The sequence below is a fragment of the Rattus norvegicus genome, chromosome 4 (genome assembly GCF_021556685.1).
Source record: "Rattus norvegicus strain SHRSP/BbbUtx chromosome 4, alternate assembly SHRSP_T2T, whole genome shotgun sequence".
NCBI lineage: Eukaryota > Metazoa > Chordata > Mammalia > Rodentia > Muridae > Rattus > Rattus norvegicus.
The window spans coordinates 103,947,377-103,961,861 of NC_141537.1; the positions used below are offsets into that span (position 1 = coordinate 103,947,377).

The 14,485-nt window shown below is 44.2% G+C and overlaps 1 long non-coding RNA gene across 2 annotated transcripts; it reads left to right on the forward strand.

Annotated features, from left to right (window-relative positions):
- The first annotated feature begins 2,176 nt into the window (after positions 1 to 2,176).
- On the forward strand, positions 2,177 to 9,692 carry LOC147994904 (uncharacterized). Of its 2 annotated transcripts, XR_015686670.1 has the most exons (5): positions 2,177 to 2,319; positions 4,634 to 5,566; positions 6,169 to 7,471; positions 8,510 to 8,592; positions 9,583 to 9,692. It is a non-coding gene; the product is annotated as an uncharacterized LOC147994904 (long non-coding RNA). The 2 variants fall into 2 exon arrangements; XR_015686671.1 differs by lacking the exons at positions 2,177 to 2,319; positions 6,169 to 7,471 and having other exon boundaries at positions 4,970 to 5,566.
- Positions 9,693 to 14,485: the final 4,793 nt, after the last annotated feature.

Here is a 14,485-nt window from a genome sequence, read left to right on the forward strand (position 1 = left end):
TTGATGTTAGGCAAACCAGATTCTAATGTGTGTAGGCTTCACACAGCGGACAAACCTGAAGGACTGAGGCTCCTGGAGGAAAAAGGGGAATCTGTTTCCAAACTCTGACTTGACACTAACATCAACTCTTCCTTGGGTTTCTATCTCATTCTGCAGATTGCAGATTGACTAGCCTTAATGAGTTGGGGGCAGGGGTTGACAGGTAAAGGCTAGCCACAAAAGCCTGACAATATGAGCTCAATCCCAGAGACCATGTACAAAGCCAGATGTAGTGGGGCACAACTGTAATTCCAGCACCCATAAGGAGATATGGGAGGCAGAGACAAGAGAATCACCAGGCAGCTTGTAAGCCAGTTCATGGGCCAGCTATTCTGTAATATGAAGTATATCAGAAGAAACAAGGAGAGACCCTGCCTCAATAAGGTGGAAGGTGAAAACCCACTCCTGAAAGCTGCCCTCTGACCACAGTACACTGTGGGGCTTGTGTATCTACACTCATGCACTGATGTACACATAAGAAATGTCAACAGACCAGAGGAATGGATAATTTAAAAACTGTGGCATACATCACAATGAGATTTTACTTAGCTGGAAAGAAAAATAAAATTTTTAGGAAAAAAGATGATTTAGAAAGTATAATATTAAGTAAAGTGACCCTAACTCGGAAAAAAAGTCTATCCTTTTTCCTCTGTAAAACCCAGCCTACAGGGTATATATAAACAGAAGTAAGTGTAATATGAAGCCTGGAAATCTAACAGGAAACCAAGAGCAAGTAATGGCAGGGGACCAGAAAGGATGGGGAAGGCAAAAGGACACAGGACACAAAAGAGGAAAAGCAGCTAGGGACAGACGGGAAGCTAAAAGGGGCCATCGGGAGTGGAGAGGGGTAGGAGATAAGAGGAGAACCACTAAAATTTTGTTCAAAAAATGTCATAATGATATCTAACTCATTATATGATGATCAAAAATAAATACTAGAAGAATAATCATGGAAAACAATTTTCTAAAATCTCTCTCTCTCTCATACACACACACACACACACACACACACACACACACACACACACACACACACACACACAGGAGTCTGGCTCTCTCTCATATTCAATGTGCTCTGAGACAGGGAAGAATATAGTTAGAAGAGAAACCCTGGTGCATGAGCTGTGCCCTACCACTCTCCTGGAAATGATACTTCTGAAGTGACTCTCCCTGCTGGCCAGAGGGGTGCAGCCTGATGCAGTCACTTGGAAGCAATCACGAATGAGAGAACTGAGAGAACTCAGTGAGGTACTGCAGAAGCTTGCCAGGCAGACTGCGTGCATGAACTGGGGCATCAGGGACAGCAGCCCTTTCAATACTTCTGTGCCCCAAACCAAAGGAAAAACTATCAAGAACCACAAACAGGCATTGTCTAGAAATACCACACTCTAGAAATACAACATTGTTAAACACACTGCACAGTAAGTCCCATGATATTTCTATTAGTGGGATCTTTCTTCACTTGTGTGAAGATTCTTATACGTGTCTAATGTATCTCAGTCATATTCATCCACCCATTCCATATTCCAGCTCCTTCCACCGTCTATAAAGTATCTCATATCTCCCTCCCAACTTCATCTTTCTCTCTCTCCTTTTATAATCCACTAGGTCCAGTCAGTACTGTCCACGGGCACTCGTGTAGTCATCACTGGGGCATGGGAACCTACCAATGGCCAGTCTTTCTCAACCATTGGCTGCTCAGTGAGGGGCGGGGCCTCGGGTCCCTTTTCCTTTACATGCATGCGGTCTTAAGTGGCTCTCCCTTCTCCTCCGGGGTTGTTGGACACCAGGCCTTGAGGACAAACGGAGCAGAAGTGACAAGCAGAGTTCAGACAGTTATGAGTATGACAGAAGAACTTCTGGAGACCCTTGCAGCAAGACAAGTCTACTTTGTTGCTCCAGGGATAGGATATATAAGGGCTTTCTTTGGAGTATGGGTGGAAAAGACTAATTGGTCATAGCACCAGCAGGTGGGAAGGGCCGATTGGTTATAATACAGCACCTAATTATCATGAGGTCAGGAAGGCAGAACGGGACTTGTGTGCTGAGTTATGCAGCCTTGCTGAGAGCTCTGTGTAAGGTCACTTTCCAGATAAGGCCGGCCACCTGTGTTCAGGGACACTCTCCAAACAAAGCCAGGTAGAAACTGGGAAGTCCCAGTGAGAAAGGGAGTCCTCCATTTTGCTCCAAGCTCAGAAAACTATCCGGTTATGGTCATGGGGGACTGAAACCTTAGCAGCAGGGTTCTCCACCAGTCTTATGCAAATGGCCACACTGACTGTGAGTTTGTGTGTGTAATGGCTGTTATGGAACTTTTGGAAATACTTTTTAGTGCTACTTGGACATTCTACTTAGATTTGCCTACTGTTCAACCGATTGGCAAACACACTGCGGCAGAAAGACAAGCTACCTACAAGTGTGTCTCAGGGCTGCCTAAGCAAAGTAATGTTTTTCTTGTGACTTCTCAGAGACTTGAAAAACAAATGTGTCTCATGGATTACCAGGAGACTCCAAGGCTTGTAATACATTAACTATTTAAATTTAGCTAATATTTACACCAAGACACAGGAGGCAGGAACTGAGGTTAAACTTGCCAGCTCAGCGAGGTACCTTGATTCTCTTAACTATATACAAGGTATCTATTTTCAAGCCGCTAGCTCTTCAGAAATCTCCATCTGTGTCACTCTCCTGAGCTAGGTTACCTTTTTCGTGAGCTCTTCCAAACCCAAAAGAGCTCTTTTGCACTTCTTCCTAGAACCCTGTTTCATTTGCATCCTGCCAGCTGCTTCTCAATGGTTCTTTGAAAGCCCAAAGAGAAAATCTCTATCTCTTACCAGAAGCTCCTCCATGAAGCTTTCCCAAGTCAACGAGAGCTGAAAGGGATCTCTCAAAGGCACAATTATTATAAAAGACATTTCTAGCTCCTCCGATATACCCTTGGCGGGCTGAACCATGTCTCCTTCATGGTGGGGGATGGGGCTCCAAGCCAAGTAAGTAGGGACCGAACCATTTCACCTTCACTGTGAGGTAGCTCAAGGCCATCCAGCTGACTTTGCCTCTGGCCACAGAGCAAAGACCACAAGACTTCCCCCTATCAACATGCCTTAAAATAGGAACTTCCCATCCTTTAGCATTCTTATCTATCTAGCCTTTGAGAGGTACACCCACACTTCATTTCTTCTGGACACACCTAACTGTACCTGACAAACACAATGTCTTTCTAGGTTGTCCTGTTGTGCTAACAATTTGCTTTTCTATGTACAATAATCAAATACCCTGTAACATCAACAACAATAGACAGGGTTTCTCAAGCTTATTTGTCTGTGGGAAGTGTATAGGAGAGTGGTTTTGTGGACTCACATTTCATGTAACACATGAACTAATGGCAAAGCAAGTGTCTTTCAAATACAGTTTTTCTAGGCTGGCAAGATGGCTCAGTTGGTGAGGGTGCTTGTCACCGAGCCTTAGAGCCTGAGTTTGATCCCTGAGACCCACCTGGCGGAAGGAGGACTGTAAGTTGTTCTCTGACTTCTCTAAGCATGCTATATGGCATGCATAGCCACACACACAGGCACACACATGTACGCACAAATTAATTATTTTTAAATATTCATTTCCTATTATCCACCAGGTCTAATCCTTTCTGCTTCTTTTGCTTAGAAAATAAAGACTTTAATCTGAGAGTCCCCTTTGTGACCCTTCCCTCTCTCCAGCTGGATCTCCCACAGTCCCCATTTAGTTGCAGCAAATTTGCCATGTCTGGAGCCCTGGGCAGTCTTTCTCTATCAGAAAGCGTTAGTGGCTTTGCTGAGTCACTAAACACTTTCTGTGCAGACCTCCTGTTTTGGTGTACATGACAAAGGGCTGTCAGAACGTTAAAAAGAAATACGTAGTCCTGTTCAGTTCTGGGAGAGCCTTACAGTGGTAAAAAGCTAACCTATACCAAGACACAGTCACAGGCTGGGGTTTTATATCTAAAGGGCTTTTCCTGAAGTTTCCTTTTTCTGGTTTTGGTTAATTATATGCCATGGTTATATAGAAGACCGGTTATAGAGTTCTCCTTCAGCCACCAAAGAAAAATAAAAACAAACAGCAACACCCCCCACCCCCCAATGAGGCCACAAATGTAGCTCAGCTGACAGAGTGCTGACCTAGCAGGCCTGAAACCTTGGGTTCAAGCCCCAGCCTCCCATTAACCAGGCATGGTGGCACACACCTGTAATTCTAGTACATAGAGGTGGAGATGGGAAAGGACCAAAACAGAAAAATGGGAGTCCCAACACCCTCAACACACACTGAGAAACACCCAAAAGCTTGTGCAGAGTGTAGTGATGCGGGCAGGATTGGTGAGGAGTTTCATTCGGCTGTGAATACCAGCAGACACTCCTCCATTGGCCATTATGTGCTTCACAGTTTCCTCCCGGAGACATTTTTCTATCCCACCAAGGATCCCTTACCTTCTCTTGACATCTGCCTTTGACATCTACCTGCCTGGCCGGGCAGCCCCTATGTACCAGGAAAGCATTCACTGTTTTCAGGAATGTGGGAGGCTGATGTCGTGTATGAAAATACCCTTATTTTGCCTTCTTTTCAGGTCGACAGTTAAGAGTTTTCCTACTAAACAGCGGTTCCCAACCTCCAAAATAGCAGAGAGGTGAGTACCAGGGGGAGTGAATATACCACCTTCAGCCTCTGTGATCCCTTTCCCAGATCGGCTAGTCTTCCCTGGATAAATTAGAAAATACTGCAGCGTTCTCAAGCTCCACCCAGGAACAAACGGGCCACAGCCCCACCCCTTAGGCATTTCAGAAAAACATGCCCAGGCTAAGTCGGATGAATAGAACAGAAGTGGAGCTTCAGGGTCAGGTGACTGTCACCATGCTGAAAGCACAACTCCTCAGCCAATCAGGAAGGTGGATGAGCAGCGCACAGTTCCTGCTTCTGAGCCGACTGAGAGCCACCTTCCAAGCAGCAAGGGGAACCCCGGAGCTGCAGACTGCTTAGGACAGGAAGGTGTGGGGATAAGCAAACAAGATCAGCACAAAGCACGGTCTGTTTCTCTACACCGTACAGAGGTCGTCTGCCTCAGCTCAGTTTTCCATTGACCACTTCTCTGTGACCGTGGTTGGCACTGAGGTGCTGAGTGTGAGGTCGCGACTGACCTTTGCTGAACTTTTTCTTTTCCTGGAGACTCTATACTTAGTGTTAGAGAAGGGTGGAGGCCCCGGATTCTCATTCCAGAACAAGTCCAGACCAATACGATGCATGCTAGTCATGCCTTTATTTAACTGTCGTTTATAGCATCAAATATTTAATGAGTGTATACTAAGTGACAGGTGGTAGATGAGGACCTGGAGCCCCCATGTCATCTACCCCTTCATCTTCCTGAAACCGGATGTGGGCTATGCCGCAAGACAACTCTGACCCAAAGGGAGGTATGATCCTGGTACCACAGAAGCCAGGTGTGATGGTGCAGGCTGCAATCCCAGCTCTCAGGAGGTGGAAGCACAAAGATCAGAAGTTGAAGGTAACCGACAGCTATTGGTCAGCCTGGGTATATGAATGTGTGTGTAGGGGTGGTGGGGAACTGCCATTTCTTTTAAAAGATACACACACAATACATATATATGTATTATATATATACACACACATATATGTATATGTATTATATATACACATATATATGTATATTTGTATGTACATACACACACACATACATACATATAAAATGTATATGTATGAGCGGAGCCCACACACATATGAGCGGAGCCCAGGTTCTCTGGAAGAGCAGCCAGTGCCCCATTTCCAGCCCTGGTATTTGAAATAGTCATCATCCCACTGTTTCCCTATAGGAAGACACCCCTCTACCACCCTCTGCATGTGGTCATGAGAGGGCTGTGATCAAGCCCCAGCCCCCAGCTAGATCTATTCCCCTCTCTGTTCAAAGGTCATTGGTGTCTGCTCAGTCCCCTGAAGGCTATTATGTTGTTAGGAAAGCACGCAAAGGGGCAATATCACAATGCCAGATGAAAACCAGAAGGCCAGGCAGTAACTCAGGGTTTCAGGCTGAGACTTGTATAACAATTCACTCTTGTAGGAAATAATGTTCTTATTCTTGTCTGCATGCAGTGCCTGTGACAACTCTTACTACTTGGACTGGAGATATAGAAGAGCGGAGCCCTGGCTGCTTTTTTCGAGAGAAAAGACCTGGGTTTGATTCCCAGTACCCACATGAAGGCTCCCAACTCCATTTCCAAGGGATCTGACGCCTCTGGCCTCTTCAGGCATTATATGCATATAGTATACAACCTGCACTCAGGCACACATGCATATAGAGAAAATAAAAATAAACAAATACGGGGCTGGGGATTTAGCTCAGTGGTAGAGCGCTTACCTAGGAAGCGCAAGGCCCTGGGTTCGGTCCCCAGCTCCAAAAAAAAGAACCAAAAATAAATAAATAAATAAATAAACAAATACAAAGTTTTAGAAGTCCTACTAGACCCACCTCTTAAAAGTCTCACTGTTCTAGTAGCAGTATACTATGGGTCAGGCTTCCAACCTAGGAATCCTCCAGAAAGCATGTTATATCCAAACCATAGTGCAATCCCTTTAATTCTGTGAGATACCTATATTCTTACAATAGTCTTTTGATTTTTTTCTCTAAAAATTATAAGAGTTGTTTTATATGGCTTGCCACAGAAGAGCTTTGACTAATATTCCTCGAAGTCTTACAAAAAATTATCCCAGGATAGCATAACTACTACCAGCCACAGAACTAGGACTCCCCCCCCCCCAAAGAAAATCCCATTGTCCCTTGATTGCAATCATCTCCTCCAGTGTGCAAAAGACATGGGGACCCTGACAGGATAGTGCATGTGTCAGCTTGAAAGGATTAGGAAGCACCTAGATTAGTGAGTGTACTTCCTGGTGTATCTAGGAGGAATTTCCGGAAAGAATTAACGAGGGGGAGAAATTTCTCTATGATACTATGCTATAAACTTGGGTCCCAAACAAGAAAAAACAAAACAAAATAGAGAAAAGGGAAAAGCCAGTGGTGTAGTATCATCTAGCTGCTTCCCGTCACCAGGAAGCACTCTGTTCTGCCATCCCTCCATGATGGGCCGCATTTTTCCTCTCTTAGACTTCTCTTGGGCATTTGGTCACAGTAATGTCAGACCAATACACTTTTGTCTGCTTGTGTTCAATCAGCTCCAGGCTGAAGCATCTGGGCAGCTCTCACCCTCACCTCCTACCCCCACCCCTGACTCTTCCACCCCCCCACCACCACCACCAACCACCACCTATCCCCGGTTTCCAGTGGCAACAGTGTCTCTTTCTACTTCATGGTTTGCCTCAGCTCAGTTTGCCTCAAGTAGGATGTCCTCTGGGAATCCCTGAATGCTTGGGCTGCATTGACCCACACTACTGCTGAGTAGGTATTTGTTTTAGCATTTTAGGACATCCCTCTGGGAGCCCAACTGGGAATTATTTTTAATTGGAGTTACACATGACCTAGGACAGAGTTCTAAAGGAAGCTAAGGGAGGCAAATCCACACAGGACCAAAACCACCCCACACAGTGGGGGACAAGAGAAATCAGGGAATGGAGTGATGGCTCAGTGGGCCACTGAGAATAGTCACTGGGCAAGTGCAAAACCAGAGTTTGGATCCTAGAACCCACAGAACCAAAAGCTAGTGTAGCTACATGCATACTTGTAATCCCAGCACTGTTGGGGGCAGAAACAGGAGAACTACCGGGGCTTCCTGGTTCCCCTCCCAGCCCCAGGTTCGTGCCTCAAGGGAATAAGGTGGAGTGTGATAGAGCTGGACACCAGATGTCCTCCGGCCTCTGCACACCCACATGCATACACACCCACAACTTTAACCAAAGAAAAAGTTGTGACTTAGCTATTGCTCTATGCTGTGGTAAAACACCAAGGTCATTTATAAGAGAAAGTTTACTTGGGGCTTATAGTTTCTCAGGGTTAGAGTGTCTTGCCAGCATGACAAGGAGCAAGGCATCAGGCAAGCAGGCATAGTACTGGAGCAGTAGCTGAGAGCTTACATCTTACCTATAAGCAAGAGGCAGAGAGACGTTAGGAATGGCATAGGCTTTTGAAACTTCAATTTCCTGCACCCAGTAACGTACATCTTCCAGCGAGGCCACCCCTCCTAGTCCTTTCCAAACAGTTTCAACCATTCAGAACCAAGCATTCAACTGTATGGGTCTGTGGGGGTCATCCTCATTCAAAACACCAGAAGATAGAGTCCCCAGCATCCAACTTTGACAAGGTATGGGCTCTTGTCATGCAGAGAAGCTCATCAAAAACTCAGTATCCAAAGTATTTACTGGCAGCTGATCCTATAAGTACCCAGTGTCTGCACATACTGTAAAGACTCTGGAATGAAAGCATGCATCACCATAAACCACACTGTAGGGCAGCTAAAGCACCAAGAACCATTCTCATCAGTTACAGGATGGAGGGAACTTTCCTAAATCAACCAAGGACCAACTCTACAAGGAGGCCTTTGCATGGGAGCAGCATCAGGCCTGGTATGCTAATGCTTTTTCAAGAGCCTTCCTTTTACCTTCAATTCTTTGTTTCTTGTAGGCTGAGTTTTGCTTAATCAGTGTATTTGTTAGTTTTTTTGTTGACCTAAAACAAACTGTAGCCACTCTTAACTGGTGAACCTTCTCTCCAGTTCCAGAACCTGGGTTTTGTATGTGTATGGTTCTACTAGTCTTCGCAAACCAACTCGCTTTCTTTGTTTTATCTTTGTTTTTTTTTTTTTCTTTTAAAAGCAGTTTACACAAGACCCCCTTGTGTATTTTTATTCAACTCTAATATGAGTAGTTTCTCCAAGAAATTTTTCTTTAGTAGAGACCTCGTATTTAGCATCTATAACATAGGTGTTAAGGCACTTACTCTTAGGCAGTGTTGGCACTTGCTTTTCATCCCAGCACTTGGGAGGCTGAGGCAGTCGGATCTCTGTGCGTTTGAGGCCAGTCTGGTTTACTGAGCCAATTTCGTGACAGCCAGGAAAACAACAATAACAATAAAAATGTACTTAATCTTAATTTTTAAATGGTGGTGGTAGCGAAAAATAGTGTTTTAACATTGTACAAAGCTGAATTTTGGTAAGGCAGCTTAGGAAGAATTCACAAAAAAAATTAACTACATCAGACTCCATAGGAGTCAGGTCCAAGAATTTTATAAAGTTTCATTGGAAATCCAAGTACAGCCAAGACTGAATCTCACCCATAAAGGTTAAGGAGGGTGTCCTTTGTCCCTCCTCAAGCTCATCAGAGCTGACACTGAGTGGGACATTGGTAGACTCATCTGTACATGAATAAAAAATCTAAAGGTTTGGATTATTTTCTTAAATATTCTTTCTTCAGCCCAATTTCATATTCCCCCTTTTCCTTCCTTTCTGTACATATATCCAGTTGTATTTATAAGTTCTATGCTAAGCAATGCTCTGTCTCCGTTCCAACAAACTGACTCCCACAGCTCAAATTTTTGTCTTGATTTTCATCTTCCAGTTCATGCTTCACTCTCAAGCCCTACATCCGGTTCTGATCTCTCCCCGGTTTCTTTACTTGGAACTCCAGAAGACTTCAGCTCTCACCTGAATAAAATACTTCAACAACCACCTTGGCCATCAGCGTTCCTGAGATGGCCGTGCCAATCGTGTCCTGAGGGAGCCCTCATTCTCTCACGTTGTTGCACAGTGTTGAACCGGGCTTAGTGAGGGTGCCAGTTGATTGCAGGGAGCAAGCCTTCCTTGGGTTCTCTGAGAATAGATATGATGCTATGGGGCTAGCTGCTGACGGGGTGGAAGAGAATTAAAGGCAGAAAACCCAGGGGGAGATGAAAAGACCAAAGCTCCTGGCGTCCTGCAAGGCGGGCCCCAGGGACCCAGTTATGAAGGCATAGCACCTGCCTTAAGGAAATCATAGTCTTAGAGGAAGCAGGTAATTAAGCGGGTGAGTCAGATGCCTTATGGGAAGTGCTTGCTGGAGGTGAGCAGAGTTGTATGGAAGCCAAGAAAAGAGCTACCACTGGTAGGGTGTGGCCAAAGGCAAGGAAGCCTTCTGGGAAGATGCCACGAACGTTCCATGAGGACTCTGCCTTATTTTGAACCGAAAAATATGGGGTCATGCAAGGTCAGTGTAGAAAGAATGAATTAAGAAAGGATGCTGAAGGTAAATTAAGACACCTACGAAAAATGTTCTGCCTTTTGCCAAGTTGGAGGGAGTCAAGAAAGAGATCAAACATGTAATAACCCCTTTGTATCCTGTGGTGTTATCCTGGACTTCCCTGAAAATACCAGGGGGCTCAATGTTGAAGTCAGCACTCTGCAGAGAACGTGGGAACAAGTGGATCCGAGGCCTTGGTCTTTAGAGGAGCTGGCTTACACACACACACACACACACACACACACACACACACACACACACACACGGATATACACGGATATCGACTCAAGTTACTTGAGATCCTCTTGAGAAGGTGTGCCTTTACACCCCACCTTCTTCTTCATCCTGTCTAGCTACAGACATTGTGTGAGGGTACAGAATACTAAAGGAAATACAGGTGAGGTGTTCCTTCAAGTCCCAACGTCTATTATATGTTCCCCAACAATGAAAATCTGAGTTGAAACCCCAGTTCTTAACTGGTCAGCTGCACCATATGCATGTAAGTATTTGTTAAAAAATGAATGTGTGAAACAACAGCTAGGGGTGCAGCTCAGTCAAGGTTCTGACTTTAATCTCTAGCCCCATCACCACACATATACACGTACACAGAGAGGGGGGAGGGGGGAGAGGGAGAGGGGGAGAGAGAGGGAGACCTGAGGTTGGCAGGTGACACTAATGTTAGAAGCAAAGAGAGAAGAAAACTTTAGAAAGTAGACAGAAACAGCCCAGAGTACTTCTCCCCAGCTCCCTGGGCAGAGCGAGTGCACGCTTAAGATAGAAAGCCTGAACATTTGCACACTACTTTCAGTACCAAATTTGCAGAGCAGAGAGAGGGGGTGGAGGGAGAAAGGCATTGAGAGAGACAGACTCAGGGAGTCCATGGCAGCTGCATATGCTGGCAGAGACCAAAGGCAAAACAACAATAAAAACAAAACCGAGGTTGACAATGTACAGTCCACGCTACACATAACGCTGAGGAGATTTTTCAGTCAGGAAATGATCTCCTCCCAGCCTCTAACCAGAGCAACCTGAAGCTATTTTAAAAGCCGTTGTGAGTAATTGGCCACAGGGCTGCAGAGGCAAAGGTACCTCCTTTCACGACACTGTGAACACAGGGCACGTGTCATGGGACTGGTCGCTGAGTGCTGGCCCACAGGGTACCTGGCTGAGCCATAGACCAGATTTAGACTTACAAGTTTCCTGCAAGAGGAAAGGGTAGCACCAAGTGTTTGAAGATGCTGGTGTCCAGGGAAGGTCAGTGGAGAGCTTCCTGGCAGCCCTTCCTAGTACCCAGAGACTCATCTCTGGTTACCCTTTGATTGCTGAGCAAACAACATAAAGGTTGAAACAGGAAATGAAATATTGCAAAGGGTTTGCCCTGGTCAGAAGCCACGGACACAAACAGCAAAAGAAGGAAAAGCAAGATGGTGAGAGACAGGATCTGCTCAGGTGAATGCCAGCACAGAGACGGGCATTCTGGCATTCAGTGCTAATGGAGGTGTCGTGGTCCACTTTGTTCTCTCTCTCTCTCTCTCTCTCTCTCTCTCTCTCTCTCTCTCTCTCTCTCTCTCTCTCTCCTCTCTCTCTCTCTCTCCCTAAAGACTGGACCTGGGGTTGGGACTCTCTCCAGTGGCCTCTTAAGTATTGGCTTGTCTTAGGTTGTGTGAGTACATTTCTTTACTTCTCTCGCTTTGCCTGGAGCTGCCTTGTCTCCTCTCCTCTTTGTTGCCCCTTCTTTTCTGTTTCCATTTTCCCTTTCTATTTTTTCTCTGCTGATCTAATACTAAGGACTAGTTTCACTCAGATTATTTTTTTCTGATTTCTGAGATGCTCCTTCCTCTGCTAGCAATAAAGTCATGCATTGCCATGCCCTGCAAGTAACAAATACCTTAGTAATATTCTGGTTCTTTTATTCTCTGAAAATTATTGCACTCTAAAGAGATGTCTCCATGGTTAAGAGCACTGGCTGCTCTTCCTAGCAACCACATAGTGCCTCACAACTGTTTGTAACTACCAAAAAAAAAAAAAAAAAAAAAAGATGATGCCCTTTTCTGGATTCCACAAGTACCAGGCACACATTAATAAATAAATAAACAAACAAACAAACAAACACACACCACATGTATGTTTATATATGTGGGCAAAATATCCAACATATTTTATATTTTATATAAAATAAAAAGAAATAAAACTAAAGTTACTGGACTTAAAGATGTGATTGTTTTCAAGTAATTTTTTTTTTTGAGACAGGGTCTCACTTCATAGTTCTGTCTGTCCTGGAATTCACTATGTAGACTAGGCTGACCTTGAACTCACAAAAACCCAACCTCCCTCTGCCGCCTGAGTGTGGGGACTAAAGGCGTGCAGCCTTCATGCCCATCTCTGTTACGGTATGTTGGTAGTAGGTCTGTTCAGTAGCAGTGATCGCTTTGGGGAAGTTAGTTGTTCTATTCCAGTGGTGCAGAAGAGGTGCCTGGTGCCAGAGCACATGGTCTGTGGGCTTAGCTGTTGAGCTACATCTTCAGTCTAGCAAGGGAGATTTACACCTCAATCCTACCACAGCCTAATCCCACTGGAACAGTGAGAATCCTTCAACTGAATGAATGGAGATGATCCAAAAATAAATAAATAAATAAAAATGTCAACCCAAACCACACAGCCAGATGTGCATGTCTCGTTGCAAAAATGCAAGAAAACTGATATTTAAGGTAACATGATTCTTTCAAAAATTACCAGTTCCATAGCAATGATAATGAATTAGATAAAATCCCAAAGATTGAAAAAGAATGATTATAAGAATTTTCAATTTAATAGAGAAACAAACTAGTCAGGTAGTGGTGGTGCACACCTTTAATCCCAGAGGCAGAGGCTGAGGCGGAGGCAGATGGGTCTCTGTGACATTGAGACCAGCCCAGTCTACCTAGCAAGTTCCAGGGCAGCCAAGACTATACAGAAAAAGAGAAGGAAGATGAGGAGAAGAAAGGGATGGGGAGGGGAAGAGGAGGAAAAGAGGGGGAAGGGAAGAGGAGCAGGAGGAAGAGGACAAATTAACTCCTGAATGAATTCAAAGGGATTATAAATAAAAAGTGAAATAAGGAAACCAGAACAAGTTATGACAGAGAAATTCTATACTAGAATAGAAATGATTAAAAAAATAAGATTTAAAAACGAAAATCCCAATATGTCACTTAGAAAAGTTAAAATAAAAATAAGCTAAGCTCAGTGAAAAACACTACCAATAGCTTGGTTCCAAAGAACAGGGTACCAAGACTTGAAGACAAGGTGGAGGAATTCAGACAAAGACAAAGCAAAGTAATAGGAGTGCATGAGCAGTGGCTGGACAGGTAGCTCACTAGGGAAGAGTTCTTGCTGCTCTTCCAGAGGACCTGGGTTTAATACCCAACACCCATGTCAGGCAGGCAGCTCACAGCAACCTGTAATTTCTGCTTACACACGCACACACACACACACACACACACACACACACACACACACACACACAGAGCTATAGCTTAAAACAGAATAAATCTTTAAAGGGAACTGAACAGAACATACATGATTTATGTGTGACCCATTTTATGAACCATGACATAGAAGAATAAGAAATATAAGCTAAAGGCATAGAAAATAATTTCAATAAAATCATAACAAAATTTTCTGACTCTAGAGAAAGAGATGGCTATCCAAATATATAATGAATTTAGGATATAAAATAAAGCCAGAATATCCCCCATCTCATACTATAGTTATAATATTAAACATATACAATAATGTTGAAAGCTGTAAGAGTGCACTAAGACACACACAAAGGCAAACCCTGAAGAGAATGTCAGATTTCTTTTTTTTTTAAAGATTTATTTATTTTATGTGTATGAATACACTGTAACCATCTTCAGACACACCAGAAAAGGGCATCAGATCCCATTACAGATGGTTGTGAGCCACCATGTGGTTGCTGGGAATTGAACTCATGACCTCTGGAAGAGCAGTCAGTGCTCTTAACCGCTGAGCCACCTCTCCAGCCCAGAATGTCAGATTTCTAAAACAAACAAACAAACAAACAAACAAACTCTAAAATCCAGGAGGGCAAGGATGGTAGGAATGGTGTACTTCAGTCTCTGAAAGACAATAAAGGCCAACCCAGATTACTATGCCCAGAAAAATACCCTTCAAAATTGAGAGATAAAGTCTTCCCATGACAAACACAAACCAACGGACTTCTGTGACCACCAAGCCAGCTCTATGG